Source organism: Cebus imitator, unplaced genomic scaffold, assembly GCF_001604975.1.
Source record: "Cebus imitator isolate Cc_AM_T3 unplaced genomic scaffold, Cebus_imitator-1.0 Scaffold42, whole genome shotgun sequence".
NCBI lineage: Eukaryota > Metazoa > Chordata > Mammalia > Primates > Cebidae > Cebus > Cebus imitator.
In genome coordinates this window covers 17,562,355-17,581,818 of record NW_016107357.1, presented here as the reverse complement: position 1 = coordinate 17,581,818, position 19,464 = coordinate 17,562,355, and the positions used below count along the sequence as shown (strand labels likewise).

Below are 19,464 nucleotides of genomic sequence, written 5' to 3'. Positions count from 1 at the left end.
TTGTGGATGCAGATCCACTCCTGCAATCAATCCAGTGCCAATCACAGAAGAACTGATGGAGTCAGGGTCAATGTGTCCACATGATCACATGAGAATCCATTTCAGTAAGGTAGATCCCATCTATTCTCTGGTGAAATCTGATTTTAAAATGTGTGAAAAAAATTGAAACTGTTCTCATGGATATCATGTAATACTTACCAGATGTAGTGATGGCTAGCTATACCTCTTGACAAATGCTAAGCAAAGAAAGATTCCCAGAAACCAGGAGGCAAAGGAAACTTTTTTGTTCCTATGTCATAATCCCCTAAACTAAGGAAGGTCCTGAAATATTTTAACTTTTAGAAAAAGATAAAAATAATTGAAGAGCCTAAAATGGCTTAGATAAGAGTTGTCATCTACATGGAATCATACCAATGGATGCAGCTATAAGAATTAAGCATTTGACAATTATCATAAGAAAGTTGGCATATGAGTAAAAACATCAGATCTAAAAAGACTGGACATATTTCAGACATTCAAACTCAGTGTCTGCTTCATGTGAGAGGAGATTAACATTGACAGATACATTCACCAAACAGTAACATCAACAAAAATGCATCTGCTTCTCTTTTCCACTTAAAAAAATAGCATGAATAAAATCTATGCCTATGTTCCCAGTTCTGAATGATCTGAATTTCCCAGTTGGCATTGAAGATTGCTTATTTATCAAGAATCTGGTTAAAATTCATCATAATGGGTGTGAAGAGGATAAGAAAGTTTTCCTGAGCCTCTAATACCTACAAATAGAACAGGCCCAAAGAAATGGCTATTAAAGAAAATAAGTGTTTCCATTAGCAAGTAAAGAATTAAAATCAAACATAGACACATGCAGAACTTAGCACTCCAAGGCATCTCCTTGTCACCTAGTTAATCCATAAGCATGAAGTATTCAGAGATGAAAGCCAATGCCAGGCAGGTTGGCCCCTTAGGATCAGCCTGGTAATCACAGCAGAGAGCACTATCTATTCTACATACTGTGAAATATATGTGTCAATGAAACATTAACTGTATTTATTCATACACTCTGAAATATTTAGTATCTAAGCAAAGCACATGAGACCCATGTGTAAGTATAAACATATGTACAGAATACACATAATATGTTGGTGTCCATTGCTTGCATATTTTAGAATGTTGAAAACCATCCTCCTCTAAAAAAATGAGACCACAATAAACAAGTGGTGGACATTCTCAAAGACCCATGCCAGACTCAGATTGCAAACACCATGTTAAAATTCTGAAAAGAAAACCACTGTGTACAATTATCCCACATTAAGGAAGGATGCTAAAAAAAATCACATTTCAAAGAGAGATACCGAAAAGACTGGTTTATTGCATAAGCTCCAAATATTGCACAAGAAAAGATGGAGAAGTAATTTTAGAAGCAATTTTCAACATCTAAATCTCTCCATGCAAAATCTATTATTTCAAGAAAAGGTGATTTTGAAGACATGGTCCTTTCTTGTATTCCACAACACAATGACCTTCAGCAAGTGTATTTTTCTTGTATTTCACAAACACAGGGCAAATTCTAAAGACAAAGTAAAAAAAAAAAAAAATGTAACAGTAACCTGGACAGATAGTTAGTACACCACCATAGGAGAATAAACACCAATGAGTTCTCAGCAAAAACATGGAGGATGGTATAGTGCTCACAGAAGTACTTTTAATCTTGTCTCTAAGATGTGTTTTGACATGTATCTCCCTAGTTTCATGTTTATAGAACGGTTTCATAGCTCTGTATGTATGGATATAATATTTATCAATTCATAGATGTGCTTTTGAAAAACACAGTGAAATATAAGTTTGCAATATCAGCCTCCAATTTATTTCTGTAACTGGCCAATCAATTAAATTATCTTCTTTTTCAGGCTAATTATAAACCTAATTCCTTAATTAACATGTAGATTATCATCTGGTGTACCAGGCACCACAACTTCCATATTTTTATAGACTTTCTGTAAATTTGCAGTCGGTAAATATTTCAGCTGAAGGCTTTTCTCTAGCCTGAAAATGAATCAATGAACCAGCAAACTATACCTGAGCAATAAACTATTCCTGATAAGAGTCCAGTTGTACATTGGCATAGGAGAAAGCAAGTACAAGCAAAATAGCAAATTTCAGTTCAATTGTTATTTTCATTCAGTTTCCACAGGTACTATAAAGACAAACCAAAAGTTAGCTTGGACGTGAAGCAAAATCATGATACAAGTTTTAGGACTAGGTTTCGAAAAGCTTGGTGTTGAACTTACAGATGTGAGCCTCTGCAAGTTTACAAGGGGTGAAATATAATGGGTGGAAAACATAAAAGTTGCTCAGCTAAAGTGAGACGCACAAAGTATCTGTGCTGCAGAAATCTTGTGGTTGTACAAAAACAGCCTACTGAAGCCAAATCAGAACCAGGTTCTCAAGTCCTGTTTCCAGCACGAGCGGTGGGGTCTAGTGGCCTAACCTCAGGTAACTCAGACCTGTCACTTCATCCTCAGTGATGTCATCAATTAGACAGAAATAATAAGTCATATAATAATAATTTGTAATAACTTATCCACTGTATATTCACTATTTCACTTTTTTTTTTTTTTTTTTTTTTAAAGACAGAGTCTTGCTCTGTCGCCTAGGCTGGAGTGCAATGGTGCAATCTTGGCTCGCTGCAACCTCCCTCTCTAGGCTCAAGTGATTCTTCTGCCTCAGCCTCCCCAGTCGCTGGGATTACAGGCATATGCCACCAGGCCCGGCTAATTCTTGTATTTTTAGTAGAGATGGGGTTTCACCATGTTGGCCAGGCTGGTCTCAAACTCCTGATGTCAAGGTATCCACCCACCTCAGCCTCCCAAAGTGCTGGGATTACAGGCATGAGCCACTATGCCTAGCCATTATTTTATAATTTATACGAATATATAATATGGATTAAGTGGAAAGAGATTTGCTTTTGTAATAGATACAGCCAGGGTTTGAATCCCAGCTCTTTAGCTTTCCTTTTACTAGTCACAGGGATTACAATTTTTTTCCTCTCTGAAACCTCCACCACAGAGGATTGTCACGAGGGATTAATCAAAATATAATTTTAATGAAGTACCCAGGAAACAATTACCAGAATATAAAAGACTATGAATACTTGTTACTTCCTCATTTCTATTTTTGTAAAAATTAAATTCATTCATTCAACACATAAGATTGTGAATGAGACAGAACAAGTTCTTGCACCCATGGAGCTTACACTTGGGAAGAGATTGATAGTAAGTAAATGACTAGTTACAAAATGTAATGTCAGCTCCTGATAAAAGCCAAGAATTCTAAGGACAGGGCTGAAGGATCAAGGGGGCTGTATCATAAGGTGGTCAGAAATGACCTCTCTGATGAGGGGACACTGAACCAAGAACTGCATAAAGCTGGGAGTGAGCCTGTGGAATATTCCAGGTAGGAAAGAGGAGCCAACACAAAGGCTCTGTGTAGGAAATGTCTCAGGCAGCTCCAGGAAGAACAAGTGGGCTGGTGGACGGAATAGGAGAAAAGGATGGCAGAGACCTGGCAGAGTAGACCCAGAGGGCCATGTAGGCCTGGGAAGGGCTTTGGAGTTTAGTCCAAGTACTTTGGTAGTCACGGGGAGTTACAAGCAGAGGAACGACATGGCTCATTTCCACTCTAAAAGCGCCACTCAGGCTGCCATGCTAGGAGCATGAGAGGTTGTTACTGTAGACAAGCAAAAGATGATGGTGGCTTCCATTAGGATATAACCTGTGGAAGTGCTAGGAAAAGGTCAGAGTCCAGATATATCTTCTTTGAAAGCGGAATTGACAGGATTTGCTGATGTGGGATAACAGTAGGAGAAAGAATGATTAGAAGGGTTTAGGGCTGAACAACTGGGTAAATGGCGGTACCAGGTACTGAAATGCGGAATACTGAGGGAAGGGCCGTTAGTGAGTGACAGGGGAGGAGAATGTGAAGCCAGCTTCAGATGAGTTAGGTTTGTGATGATGTACTTCCAAAGTGAGACGTCAAGTTGCCAGTTGGATATGTAAATCTAGAATTCAAGAAAAATGCCATGGCTGAAGATAAATATTTGGGAGTCATCCCCGTGAAGAATATACATAAAGACATGATACCAGCCAAAATCACTAAGGGAATGAATGGGTAACTAAAGACAGGATGATGTAAAAGTGAACCCTGGTGCACACCAATGTTATGAGGTTGGGAAGAGGGGAGAAATTCGATAAAGGTTAATGATAAAGAGTGACTTCTAAGGTAGGAAGAAAATCAGGGGCCAACCAATCTAAACAGATTGCAAAGAGAAAAAAATTAAAAAGTCAAACAGTTAGAACGCTACCCAGAAGTTGAGCTTAGAACTGCCATTAAATCTGGCAACGTGGCGTTCATTGGTGGCCTGGTCAATGGTCATTTCAGTGGAGCTGTGGGAAAGAGATTCAGAATGAATGAGAAGAGAAGCAGAGCAGCAGATACAGACAACTCTTTACTTGTTTTACAAAGGTGAGCAAAGAAATGGTACAGTAGCTGGTGATGATATGGAGTCAAGAAAGGGAATATCTGGGGGTTTCTGTGATATTTCAGGCATTATTTTGGGCACTATGGAAAGAAAAGACCAAAACAGACAAAACTCCTGTCTTTATGGAAATAAAATAGGGAGAGAAAATGTATCTATATGTGTACACGTGCACACATACACACATCTGTTAGGGAATGGGTATAAACAAAGTAGGGTAGGACAGAGAAATAATGAGAGTTGATATTTTAAATGGGCTATACAGAGAAGACCCCTCTGCTAACATAATCTGAATTTGTGAGAGAGAAAATCATAGGCCGGCTAGGAGAAAGTTCCAAGAACAGTATTCTTGATACACTTGAGGGACGGTAAGGGGATATGATCACGTGTTTACAAGCTGATGGGAATAATCCTGAAAAGATCAAGTAAGTAGTGATTTGGGCAAGAGATGGGATAGGTGTATCCCCACCTGGGATCAAAGCACAGGTGGAGGTGGTGGCCTCAGATGGGAGCAAAGGTAAAGTTGCTGGGAGTTTGGCTGATTTAGGCGTGGGAGGATGTGTAAGTTCTCTTCCAACTGCTTTTGTTTTCTCAGTGAAATCGGCTGAGAATGGGAAGGGGAGAGGGGCTTTGAGGAAGAAGAGACAGGGAAATGGAGGACTGCCAGGACCCACTTGCGATCAGACACATATACAAGACTTAAACATTGGATGATATTCCTGTAAATGAGAGACTATCTTTAAGCTCAAAATACCAAGGAAATATGTGGTATTAACATAGAAAATGGAAGAAGAATGGCTGAGAAAATAAAATGCATTACTAGCATGTGAACAAGTTGGACATGCTGAGTTAAGTATTCTAAAAATGTTGGCAACAAGGCCCCTCGAAGTACTTAGAGACCACTCCGAGGGACCCGGTAGATAAGTGATCATGATAGTGCCTGTGTATAATATAGATCTAAGACAAAAAAGATCAAAATGCCAGCGCAGTGCGTGGAAGGCAAGAGCCATGCTGGGAGTGGAGCAATGGTCTTTCTGCTGTGCAGGTCTCTCGGGCTGTTAAATGGAACAAAGACCTATAGAGCTATTCTCAATCTGCCATTCAATTTCCCTTCACTCAGATTAGTCCATCCTATTAGCTGAAGTATATTAGGAAAGACCATTCTAGTTGTCTAAAAAATGCATTTCTGCAGGGTTGAAGTGTAAACTACTATGTAAATCCTAGAGCAGACTGATGGATTTCCTCACTGGGACCACGTTTCACAACCCTCATCACATTGCTTGCTTTTGGCTCCCTCTTTCTTAGACTGGGATGAGGCTCATGTCTTCTTCTTGCTGCACCCATGTCTATCATCATCCCTGGAATATAACAGTTGTTCAAAGAATGTTTAGTGATTGAATGAGCAAGTGAAAAGAAGCAAATTTAAAATCAAACCAATAAAACTCTAGCCAAAGCACAAAAATAAAGGAAGCAACTAACAAAATTTCTTAGGGTTTGATATTTGGAGGCCAACGCTAGAATGGAAAGAACTCTGAACTAGGAGTCAAAACACTTGACTTAAAAATACCAAATATCTCTTTCTAGCTGGTCAACCGTGAAATAATCTGCTTTGATGAGATTCGATTACCTCATTCATTAATAAAAAATCTACACTTACTCCTTAACCATATCACATAGTTACTATAAAAATCAAATTAAGTAAAACATCTGAAAGCCCTTTGTAAACCATGAAGTACTATAAAATAGCTACTAATACTAACATCCACGTCCCAGCTACTTGGAGTAGCACCAGAGGTCATGAACAAGGTCATATGCAATTTTAGCAGCACCAGAAACCAATATTGCTGAGATCGGATCACCCACCAGCACCCGGTACTGGGTCAGTATGACCCATGGAAGACAGTCAGCAGTGTTAAGCAAGACAAATCTTGAAGGAAAAGGTAAAATGGCATTTACTAAGAGTAATACAAAAACTACATTTGGTTTGGATGAAGAGATTTCCAAAAATTTTTCCAGAACCTTCCAAAAGTTCTCATCGAAATTTCACCTAGATGAAAACTAGTTATTTAAACTCAACTGGTATCTGATATCCAAAGATGCTCAATCTAAAGACTTAAAAAATTGTCTAAGAGTACATTCATTCAATATCTAGTCATCTTTGTATGTCTTTCAAAAATCCAAATTAGATTTAAAAAAAAAAATCTCTCAGTATTAAGGTACTGTCACAACTCTATTTTCCTAAGTCCCTTCATCATAAAAATTGGGCTCCTTCCTTCCTTGTTTTACATACCTCAATACAGCTTATACCAGGTTATATTAAAACATCCTTTTCTAAGAAGGAAACAATGTGAAATCTACATTACCAGCAAAAACTAAATTTCATGTGAATAAAGAAAGAAGAAATTTCCAGCATGGGAATCTCTGGGTGATGACTGATGAGGGGAAATAAAAACCAAGAAAATATCCCCACAGTTCCTGTTGAAGATACTGAGCAAAGCAGCATAACTTAGTCAAATAGCAACTAATGCACAACCCGAAACAGTGTTTCTCCTTTGAAACCAATGGATTTTTTTTTTTTCAAATGATGTGTCATCTTTCTATCACTTCTGCTTAGATTCTGTGAAAACCTTTAAGCAACCCATTTTGTAGTTGAGCTACCAACACTGATGGAAACTCCGGATCTCTGCTCACACTCTCCCTGTTCTCAATCACAGTGTAACTTTTCAGTTTTAAGACCCACCTGAGATATCCTGGACTCTGCTTTCTTCCAGCAGAACCAGCAGCAGATCTCCCACTCAAAACAATGACTTTTCTCTTTCCTTCATTGCCACAAGGTTCTATTCCACCTTTCTCCTGGTTCCTCAATACCCCTGGAGTGGTCTTTGTTCTGCAAAACGTTTCTCTTTTGTGTGTCCTTCCCATGGTGTGCCTACTCCTGGCTGAGCTACAGTGGCTGGCGAAGGGCAGCCAATTAACCTGTCATCTGAGCTCCTTTTCTTAATCTGCCAAGAGGAAATCTCTTGTGGCAGCTGAGCATAATGAAGCTTCCAACCCACCAGCACCTTTCAGGACCATGACATCTGAGTGGGCTCGCGTTTTACTGTTCCCTTCTTCACCCTATAGTTAACGTAACTGCCTCTCTTATTAAAGATTAACCCTGACAGGAATGCTTCCAGAATGAATGGGTGAGAAAGGGAGAGTGGGCACTCTGCGAAAGTCTGTGTAATTTAAAACTGGAGAGCAAAAGGAAGTGACGAGAAAAGTGTAGCTGTAGCTAAAAAGCAGTTTTTAAGGGGACAATTATTTTTGCACAAGCTCAGATGCTTCCTCTTGCAGTAAGCTATTTCATAGTGTCGAGAGCTTTTCCTTCTTCCTTCTTCTCAAGCAATCTTATAGAGAACTTAGGAAAGAAAATCACTGAAGGGTTTATAAGGCAGGAATCATTAAAAGATGTTTTCCTTCAAATTAAAATGAGGAGCAGATGACAGTAATATTTATACCAATGATACTACTAGACAAAATAAAAATTCAAAAAGTTATCTTTCAGTTAATATCAATAGCCACTTGCAAAATAACATATAGGACCACAAGAAATAAGGTTATAACTGAGACAAAAATTTTTGTGCATCTTCCACTAAAATTAGTAATCAAATGTTTAGATCCTCCATTTCATGAGTGAATTTATATGCTAGTAGTCATTAAGTCATGTAATCCTATAGATGGAATCGAATCATCCAAAAATAAATTTGAAAGGTGAAAATCGTGATGTGGAATCTTATTTCCGAGCAAAATTCCAATCAAATATAATAAAGCAAATGCCACAAAAAATCAGGCCAAAAATGTATGAAAAAAGAGGAAGATTCAATTACTTTTAAAATGAGTAAAGGTACCAAGGTTACTTGAGAATTCAAATGTCTCATAAACAAAATTGGCATTCAACAAAGTGAAGAATATAATACCTCCCTTAAAAAGAACGGCACAAAGCCAGGTGTGGCGGTACATGCCTGTAGTCCTGACTACTTGGGAAGCTGAAGCAGGAAGATTGCTTGAGCCCAGGAGTTCGAGACGACATAGCAAGGCCCCACAAAAGGAAAGGAAAAGGGAAAGGAAGCACTGGCAAACCCCAGGTAATGCAATAATGCTGCTGGCAGAGACAGGACCAAACAACTGAGAAAAGAAAGAAAACAGTCCGGGTGCGATGGCTCGCACCTGTAATCCCAGCACTTTGGGAAGCCAAGGCTGACAGATCACCTGAGGTCAGGAGTTCGAGACCAGCCTGGTCAACATGGGGAAACCCCCTCTCTACTAACAATACAAAAATTAGCCAGGCGTGGTGGCAGGCATCTGTAATCCCAGCTACTTGGGAGGCTGAGGCAGGAGAATTGCTAGAACCTGGGAGTCAGAGGATACAGTGAGCCGAGATTGTGCTACCGCACTCCAGCCTGGTGACAGAGCAAGATTCCGTCTCAAAAAAACAGAAAAAGAAAGAAAACAGTCCAGCCATGGTGGCTCATGCCTGTAATCCCAGCACTTTGGGAGGTTCAGGCGGGAGGATCACAAGGTTAGGAGTTTGAGACCAACCTGGTCAATATGGTGAAACCTCGTCTCTACTAAAAATACTAAAAATTAGCCAGGCATGCCTGTAATCCCAGCTACTCGGGAGGATGAGGGAAGAGAATGGCTTGAACCCAGGAGGCAGAGGTTGCAGTGAGCGGAGATCGCATCATTGCACTCCAGCCTGGGCAACAGAGCAAGACTGTTTTGAGGGGAAAAAAAAAAAGAAAAAGAAAACAGATCAAAACATGTAGGCATAAAGTGACTTCAGATTAAAGTTCCTTCTAGAATTAAAGAAAATGGTCAGCAATTGTAGATAGAAGACATTTCCTTTATCGAAATCAGCCTATAAATCCTGTAATCAACACGGCCCTTTCCCAGCATTATCTTTGTTGAGTCTTTCCTTCCACCTTGATACACAGCTGACAACTTCTTAATTTATATTAACAGTCTAACTGTGGGGAGGACTTGTTTTTGACAGCTCTAACCTCCCTCTATTTATATGCTTTAATGGAAATAAGCATTTCCCTACATGTTCTAACCCTGCATTCTTACTGTTCTGGGCCCTTGACAAACAAGGACTTACAGCTGAATTTATTTCCACATTAACAGCTGCACGTTTCCCTTTAGAAGCCTACTTAGAAATGGTGTTATGCCATTGCTCAACGTAAGCCATGCCATGCCCAAGCTCCAAAGAGAGCCATTCAGAGGCTTCCAAAGAGGCTGATCATAGTACAAACACAAGCTTCTCCTCCCCTCACAAAGACAGAGTTTCCCTCTGTCACACAGGCTGGAGTGCAGTGGCACAATCATAGTTCACTGGAGTCTCAAACTCCTGGGCTCAAGGGATCCTCCTGCCTCAGCCTCTGAAGTTGCTGAGACTACAGGCATGTACCACCACACCCAGCTAATTTTAGTATTTTTTTTTATTTTTTAGAGACAGAGTCTCACTATATTGCCCAGGCTGGTCTGGAACTCCTGGCCTCAAGCCAAGTTATCTTTAACAAGTGCTGATAAAACATAAAAACAGTGAGTGATTAAACGTTAGTTTTAACATAAGACAATGAATCCCTTGGACTTTATGAAACAAATATACTTTAAGCACTTTGTTATAAAGGGCTTTGACAATGGGAGCCTCCACTGGGACTAGTAAAATTGAAGTGGGTATGTTGTCTGGGGTAAATACCCAAGACTCGTTGCCTGGCGCCAAGAAAATTTAGGACACAGACATACAGGAGGAGTTTAGGAGTGGAGTTTAGGAGTTAATAGGCAAAAGAAAGAGAAAGAAATGAAAGCAGCTCCCTCTCTAGCAACAGAGACGGGCTTCGGAGAGGAAAAGGCCAGCTGGGGTGGATGCGCTGATTTTACAGGCAGGTTGAGGAGCTGGTATCTGATTTATGTGGGGGCCATACATTGGTTCGATCAGGCGTGACATTTACATAGCCTGCAGAGAAGGCTGGCCACCCCATCCAAACTTATTAGGCAAACAGACTCTCCACTCTACAGATACCATCTTCTCTGCTCCTTACTGAACACATGACTGATAAAGAGAAGAGAAGATGGAACCGCCGTTTTGAACACGCCATTTTGGGGCTGCTTTACGTTAAAATGAAAATCTTACCGAGGACTCCCCTACCCTCACTATCTGCCTAGGTAATTTCTTCTGAACTTCTATAACAAAATCAGACTGGAAGCAAAGACCCACTGAATGTGGAAAGATGACATTTTTTCTAAGTTTCTAACTACTACCTTGTGCATGAACATTGATAAATGGTTGTCATCACCTAAGCTGGGTTAGCCTAACTGACGCCATCTTAGCAGCCAAGCTGAGAAGCGCTCTCGACCTCTCCCTCCCTGTCCCGGCCCCTCAGGTGCACTACTGGGTCAGGCTGCACTCAAAGCTCTGAACCTTTAAGAGCGGTTCACACTGTTGACAGCACCTGTAACCACTGTAACCATCCTGCTTGGCAAGTCTACCTGCTATTGTGAATACAGTACCTTCCTTGATGATTGATTGTATGGAAAGCTCCCCCTGCTACCCCCCTTAGTGACTGTATGGAAATACCCATAGCAACCAACAATCCTGGGAACCTCCTGCCCCCTGGTTACCAGCCTCCTCCTACTAACTTGCTTGTTCTGCTTCTGTAAAATTCCACTCCAGCTGGGCTGCCCCCTCCCCTACCTAAATCAAGGTATAAAGGGAAATCAAGATCCTTCCTCGGGGTGAGAGCTTTTGAGCATTAGCTGACTCTCAGTCCCCAGCTGAATAAAGGACTCATAATTTGAACTCAGAGTGTGGCGTTTCCTTCTAACTCGCTGGGATATTACATGGTGACATTTAAGCAAAAGGAAGAAGCTATCCGTTGTTTGGACAGCCCAATGGGCAGTGCCCCTGTTGGTGAGATACCTTGATATTCCTCTTCAGAGGGAGCCATCTACTGCCCAGACTGTCAGTTCAGGTGATTTGGATAAAGGTGATTACACGCCACTCACACCTCTGTACCAGTGACCAATACCTTCCATCTTCCTAGGGACATGACCCAGGAAGGTGCAGGAGACTCAATCCCAGCAATGAACCGGAGGAAGGAGGCGCTCTCTCTGCCTGTCTCACAGCTAACATAATGTGAGATTGGCACTGCTGGTGACCATGTGGTATAATGCTATGACACATAGATACATACAGTTTTTTGTTCATGGTATTTGTTCCTGGCTCATAACTCCCAGCCTTTTGTTATAATGTTGGGTGGGTTCGGCCCAGGAGCAGGCCTCAGGAAACAGAATCTCTTGGCTCTTCTCCTGCCCTCCTTTCACCTGCCCCAAGGCAAGACTCTAATCTTGCCTAACCTTTCTAATTGTGGCTCCAAAGACCCTCCCCAGATAGGATCCCACCCTATACCCTGGGGAAAGAAAAGGTAACATAAGAAGCTTCCAATAAAACCCAAGATTCTTGGGTTGGGGAGCTCCTGGATAGCTGAACATGTGGATGTCCCTGGGTGGTGGTGCACAGGGAGGGCATGGGAGCTCTGCACCCCTTCCCATATACCTCGCCATATGCAGCTCTTCATCTGTATCCTTCACAGGAGTCTTTATGATAAACCAGTAAATGTAAATAAGTGTTTTCTTGAGTTCTGTGAGCTGCTCCAGAAAATTAAACCCAAACAGGATTAGAGTCCCCAAGGCAGGAATCTAATCTTACCTAACCTTTCAGATTGTGGCTCCTAGGACCCTTCCAAGATAGGGTCCCAACCTATATCCTGGGGAAAGGAATGGTAACATTAAGCAGCTTCCATTAAAACCCAAGAGTCCTGGGTTGGGGAGCTCCTGGATAGCTGAACATGTGGAGGGGATCAAGCGCTGCACCCCTTCCCCCATACCTTGCCCTACACAGCTCTTCATCTGTATCCTTTGCAGGAGTCTTTATAACAAATCAATACAATCAAATAAGTTTTCCTGAGTTCTGCGAGCCGATCCAGCAAAGTAAACCCAAACAAGGGGTCGTGGGAACCCCAACTCAAAGCCAGATGGTCAGATGTTCTGGGAGCCTGGACTTGAGACCGGTTTGTAGGGTTACTGGGGCCTTGTGGGGACTGAGCCCCCAAGTGATGGGGTCTGACACTATCTCTGGGTAGGTAGTGTGGAAGTGAATTGGAGGAGGACACTCAGCTAGGGTTCACACTTTGTGTGTGGGGAACCTCCACCCCTCAAATTTGGTCACAGAAGTCTTCTTCTGTATTGATGGCTGTGGTGGTGTGAGCGCAGGGGAAAATCACAGTTGGGGAGTTATTTTGGAAACACCTGGGGAAAACCTGCCTGCATATGAGGCCAGTGCTGGCCACCAGGAAACAGGGGGGCCAGCTGTCATGGTGGAGTTTGCAACCCTGGAAAAATTCATGCTTGAATTGAGCCCTACCCTGGACTTTTCACTCATGAGAATCAGTAACACATCACTTCTTTATTTTGGCTTGCACCAGTTTCAGCTAGGTTTCTCCAAGTACATACAAAAGAGCTCCAATATAACCAAAGGCTCCTATCATCAACAACTCAAGCAAATCAGCACAGCACTGACAACATTAGAATTCCAATTCACAGAGCCTTAAACCTCAAACCTTCAATGAAAGGAGGTAATTTTCTACAGGAAATTTCAGAGGGACCTGTGCTGAAGTGACTTCCATGAATATTCATGTTTTATCTTTTCTCAAGCCCTTATTGCATAGTAACATGTGAAAAATGTCTATGCTATGGATGCATGTCCTATGTGTTAAACCTTTCTGAGTTGGTAAAAGTCTTCTCTAATTTCTCCTAGGTCACATAAGATCCTATGGCTCAAAAGTATCTACTTCATCCACAAGACTTACAATTCCGAATTTTTAAAAATCATCTTTCTGCTTTTCACTGTCCTTGCCTTTAGTTATCCTAAAATTGTCCTGGTTTAGGAGCTAGGAAGTTCTAGCACTCGCTTTGCCAATAACTCAAGTTTATCCTCCTGAACACAGCATTTATTTTCCTGAATCTGTTTACTATTTAGTAATGTGAAGAAGATATACTAAATGATTTCTAAAGTCTCTCCTACTTCTTAAAATTCTCTGAGGATTCTTCACAAGTGATTTTATTGTCCAAAACCTGGCCAAAAACAAAAACAAAACCAACAGTGATTAAAATATGTTTAGGCATATTGAAATTAAAACCTAGACTTGAAAAATGCAGCATTCAACACAGAAAAGACGGACATAACCAAAATTACCAATATGTTGTGAATCTGTCCCCATGAGTAAGCCCTGGAAAAAATAATCTTTTTTCATTCACCACAGTATATCTAGTAGTAATAGGACTTTTCCTCTTTTACTTTGTTTCTCTGAGGACTTCAAATCCTTAAAACAGTCAAGAAGAAAATTATGCCCCTCTAACTATTATCCACCTTTTCAACTATTTATTGGGGTAGAACTAGTTTCCCAAGACACAGGTCAAAAGCCCCTGCTAATAAAATAGGACGTGGTAGGGAAGCCAGCCAAAACCAGCTGACGCCAGCCAGAATCAAGATGATGACAGAAGCGACCTCTGGTCGTCCTCACTACTCATTACAATCAATTACAGGTATTGCTCGACTTACGACCATTCAACTTTACGACCACAATCACTAGCCACGACTGCTCCACGTCTGGCAGCGCAAACGTTGCCCAGCTGGGCGTACGACAGTGCGGACCAGCTTCTGGCAGCACTACCATCTCTGCGTGCACCATTTCAACTGTACATATAGCCTACTCAACTTACGACCAAATCGTGTTACGACCGGTCCACGGTCTTGACCGTGGTCGTAAGTCGAGCACTAGCTGTACAACGCATCAGCACCATGACAGTTTACAAATGCCATGACAATGTCTTCAAGTTATCCTATGTAGTCTGGAAAGTGAAGGAACCCTCAGCTCTGGAAATTCCTCACTCCTTTCCTGTAAAACTCATCAATAATCCATCCCTTTTTTAGCATATGATCAAGAAATAAGCATGAAACTAGCCAACCAGTGGCCCTTAGAGCTGCTCTGCCTATGGTGTAGTCACCATTTTATTCCTTCACTTTCTTTATTATTATTAATTAGTATTAGTTTTCGGAGTCTCTCTCTGTCACCAGGCTGAGTGCAGTGGCGGCATCCTGGCTCACTGCAACCTTCGCCTCAAGGTTTCAAGCCATTCTCCTGCCTCGGCCTCCCAGGTAGCTAGATTACAAGTACGTACCACCATGCCCAGCTAATTTTTATATTTTTAGTAGAGACAGGGTTTCACTATGTTGGCTGGGATGGTCTCGATCTCCTGACCTCATGATCCACCCAACTCAGCCTCCCAAAGTGCTGAGATTACAGGTATGAGCCACCACGCCTGTCCTATTCCTTTACGTTCTTAATAAACTTGCTTTCACTTTACTCTGTTATTCTCTCTTGAATTCTTTCCTGTGTAAAGCCAAGAACTCACTTGGCCTCCTGGGCAGAGTCCAGATTTTGAGATTCACCCCAGATACACCTCCACATATCAATCACTACATCACATTCTCCATTTAGAGATATTTAAATATAGTGACCAACAATATTTAATATGAAGCCTTTAGCCTGACCAAGAGTAATTCAAATGCCAAACTGTTGCCCATCAGCTTCCAAAATCAGCTCTAGGGATATATTACATTTCATTAATCCTAAGACACATTTTGTCACATTTCAACATGTTTAACCTAAGGACGCTCCATACATAGATGACACTGTAGATATGCTCAAGTGCAGTTAATATAACCTCATAGCCTGGTACAGTATGATTAACTGATCTGGCCAAAAGAACACTGCATTCCAACGGTACGTCCTGTGTGACTTTTCTTCTCTCTTCATTACTGGCTGTGCCTAGCAGCATGGGTTTCTAATTAAAGAGATTTGTCTTCTGCCTAAAATGCTACCATCCTTGAATCTAACAATTACAGTTTGGCATAGACATGAACCATGTTCTTCATTTGACCTTATTTCCATTTGATCTAAAATGTTATATAAAATGCCATATCATCTTAAGATGATAATGTTAAAAGTAGCATTACTGTTCTCATTTGTTCACTTATGAAATGTTTTTCTCTCCTAAGCAACCTACCTACTTAAAAATATATACATAATTTAAGTGAAAAAAAGTATCTTTAATATGAAATCTTGGAGTAGGAAGGAAACCTAAAGATCTTTATCCCAATTTAGCAAATAATGTGAGCATCCTCTAGATAGTATCTCTGACCCACTGTATGTATTTTTCTTTTTACTTTTATAGAAGGGGTTAATACAACACCTGACTTATTGTATTTAAATATAAAATAAAAATATTTAGTCATAATTTCAGAGCCAAAGAGGAATTTATAGGCCATCTAGTAGAACAGGCTCATTTTATCATTGTGAAAATGTTTTGTTTATAATACGGTACTCAAGGCCACCAAGACAATGAGTAACAGGACCATGACCAGCATATACATTTCAAATGTGTCACCCTTGTTTTTCTACTTAAGCATAAAACAGTCTCAGTAAAGGTATTAATAAAAGGTGTTTGGGACCTATATACACCAAGGGTCACATTTAGAATTATATTTTGATTCACTTTTTTGAGAGATTATGGGATATTCAGTGCTCTAGAATTCTGTGTCCTTACAGAATTATATAGTGTTGAAAAGCCGGACAAGAGATGAACTCCAAATATCCCTAATAATTATAACTTTTCTGGCAAAAGGGGGCTACTAGCTGCCTTAGACTATGGTAATCTCACATCAGCAGAATGCCAAAACTTCTGAAAATACCTGGAATTCAGATACTTTTATGTTCTGATAAACTAAAAGACTAGATGAAAACAGCAGACTATATATGGTAAACATATGTGTCTCTTCCGCTTAAGCAGTATGGCAATTTTAATGATGGAGCAAAATGATCTTTTCTAATGATAAAATCCTGAGAGAAAGAGAGGGAAAGATACTCTTTTATCCAAATTTCTTCCCTTCCTGCTGGGAATATTTACAACTTATTCCTCATAGTCCTTGCAATGTGATAGAGTAAACAGTTGATGAAAAAGTGAGATGTTCTCTTGGTATATATACCGCCTAGAGCAGCAACTCCTAGAAAAATTAAGAGCCTTGTTCAAGCACACTGCTGTTAGGATCATCAAAGTGATACAGGAGCTAAAAAGAAATTATTTAGCCAGTGAGGTAAGAGAGTCCTCAGTAAGATTTCCCTTTGAATAAAAAGCAGCCCCAAAATTATTTCTTTTCTAACACAAAGCAGCCTGAAAAATCAAGCTGCAAACATAGATAAGTGCTGGAAGCTTGCACAGGTAAATGTCGGCACTGGTGCCAACAGAAAAGGATGCCTGGAAGCCAGGTATGTTCAACATGGAGGTTCCCTCTTCCCTTTTCTTTGTCGCCAGGTGGGCAGTAAAGAAGCAGGCAACATGGTGCGGGCCTGATAGAAAACCCATCTACATAATAAAAGATTAGAGTGGGGCCAGGCACAGTGGCTCACGCTTGTAATCTCAGCACTTTGGGAGGCCAAGGCAGGCAGATCCACCGGAGGTCAGAAGTTCCAGACCAGCCTGGCCAACATGGTAAAACCCCTGCTCTACTAAAAATACAAAACTTAGCTGGGTGTGGTGGCGTGCACCTGTAATCCCAACTACTTGGGAGGCTGAGGCATAAGAATCGCTTGAACCCAGGAGGTGGAGGTTGCAGTGAGCCGAGATCGTGCCACTGTACTCCAGCCTGTGTGACAGAGCTACACTCAGTCTCAAAAAAACAAAACAGATTAGGGTGGGGCAGTCAGCTTCTTCACTCGCTATGGAAATGACTCACCTGGTCCAATCCATCTTTTGGGCTCTATGGAAATCAGACACTGCCTACTCAAGCTAGTCTAGAAAACCCCATGCATTTCACCATGAAACCAGAAGACCCACTTGGAAGCCCCTCTCTCTCTGCAGGACAGAGAGAGCTTTTCTCCTTCTTTCACCTGTTAACCTCTGCTCTTACCCTTACTCACTGTGTGTCTGTGTCTTTGATTTCTTTGGTGTGAGACAGCAAGCCTCACGTATTACCCCAGATAAACAATGCTGCTTCAAAAGGCTGAGCACTCTACCTGCATAAGTGCAGAAGCATTTTCAAAAGGAATAATAGCAAATAGATACATATATACACATACATATATATTTCCCATCTCTTTCTCTCTCTCCCTCCATATATACACATACATATATATATATATATATATAAAGAAAGAGAGAGATGGGAAATATATATATATATGTATGTGTATATATGTAACTATTTGTGATATTATATAATAGCATATATTATATAATATGTCCTATACAATATAGCAATTATTAATTATATATGCTAATTATAGCTATATTATATAATATATAGTAAATGCTATATAATAGCAATTATATAATAGCAAACATATACATATAAACACATACATATATATTTCCCATCTCTCGCTCTCTCTCTACATATACACATACGTATATATATATAAAGAGAGACAGAGGGAGAGATGGGAACTATGTATATATGTATGTGTATATATGTATCTATTTGCTATATTATTATATAATAGCATATTATATATATTATGTTATATATAATATAGCAAATTATTAAATTATATATGCTATACTATATTATTATAGCTTTATAATATATAATATATGCTATTTTATAGCATATATTATATGACTATATAATAGCAAACATATACATATATACACATATATATGTATATATTTGTACATCTGTCTCTCTACATATACATACATACATATATATATAGAGAGAGAGAGATGGGAAATACATGTATATGTATATGTATATATGTGTGTGTGTGTGTGTGTGTGTGTGTATATATATATATATGTGTATATATATATAAAATGCCCAGCCCTTAACTCTGTCAATCAGGCTGTTTGGAAAACCAGACAAAAAGGAGCTCACTCCATCAACTCCAACTGTGCTTGCCGGTGACTACAGAAGGAGCTGTGCCACAAATTCAGATTAACTGAGGCTAGTATCTGGGAACCACTTTGAGGAACATTCCCATGGTTTACAGAAACCATAAAACCAAGACAAGAATCTGATTGGTAATGCCAAGATCAGAAGTTCTATAAATCCCCACGTGCCTTCATCAGCTGAACACTAACTCCAGATTTCCCGCTCAAGCCTGTTCTCAAGAGGCCAGATGCCAGCTCAGTAACAGCTGTGCCGTGAAAAGGAAAAGGCAACTTGGGAAAGGCTAGATCCGGCCTCAAGGGCCTTCAGCTGAAACCAGCCAATTCCTTTTGTTAAATCACAGTGCTTTAGAATGTTTTCTGTTCTTTTGCAAGTACGATACACCAAGGGAAAGTCAATAGAGAAGAACGGGAGTGGAGAAAAGTCATCAAACAGCAAAACTGAATCCTTCAACAACCAGTCAGAAGTGTGGAGAAGAAGCCTGGGCTTCTAAGTCATGACCCTTCAAGGGAAGACCAAGTGGACCCTGAACCCAAAGGGGGTTACTACAGCAGTGCCTTTAAGGACCTCTGTCACTAAGAATAGAGGGCATATTTTTGACACCATCCATAGGCTACTTTAAAAATTCAAATTCTTGAGCATTTAAACAAAAAGAATCACGGCCGGGCGCTGGGGCTCATGCCTGTAATCCCAGCACTTTGGGAGGCCGAGGCGGGTAGATAGCAAGGTCAAGAGGTAGAGACGGTCCTGGCCAACATGGTGAAACCCCGTCCCTACTAAAAATACAAAAATTAGCCAGGCGTGGTGGTGTGTGCCTGTCCCAGCTACTTGGGAGGCTGAGGCAGGAGAATGCTTGAAACCAAAAAACGGAAGTTGC

The 19,464-nt window shown here is 40.5% G+C and overlaps 1 protein-coding gene across 1 annotated transcript in view; it reads right to left on the bottom strand.

The window, feature by feature from the left end:
- RYR2 (ryanodine receptor 2) overlaps positions 1-19,464 on the bottom strand; it is a 787,527-nt gene that overhangs the window by 583,705 nt on the left and 184,358 nt on the right. The gene's annotated exons all lie outside the window — the stretch shown is intronic.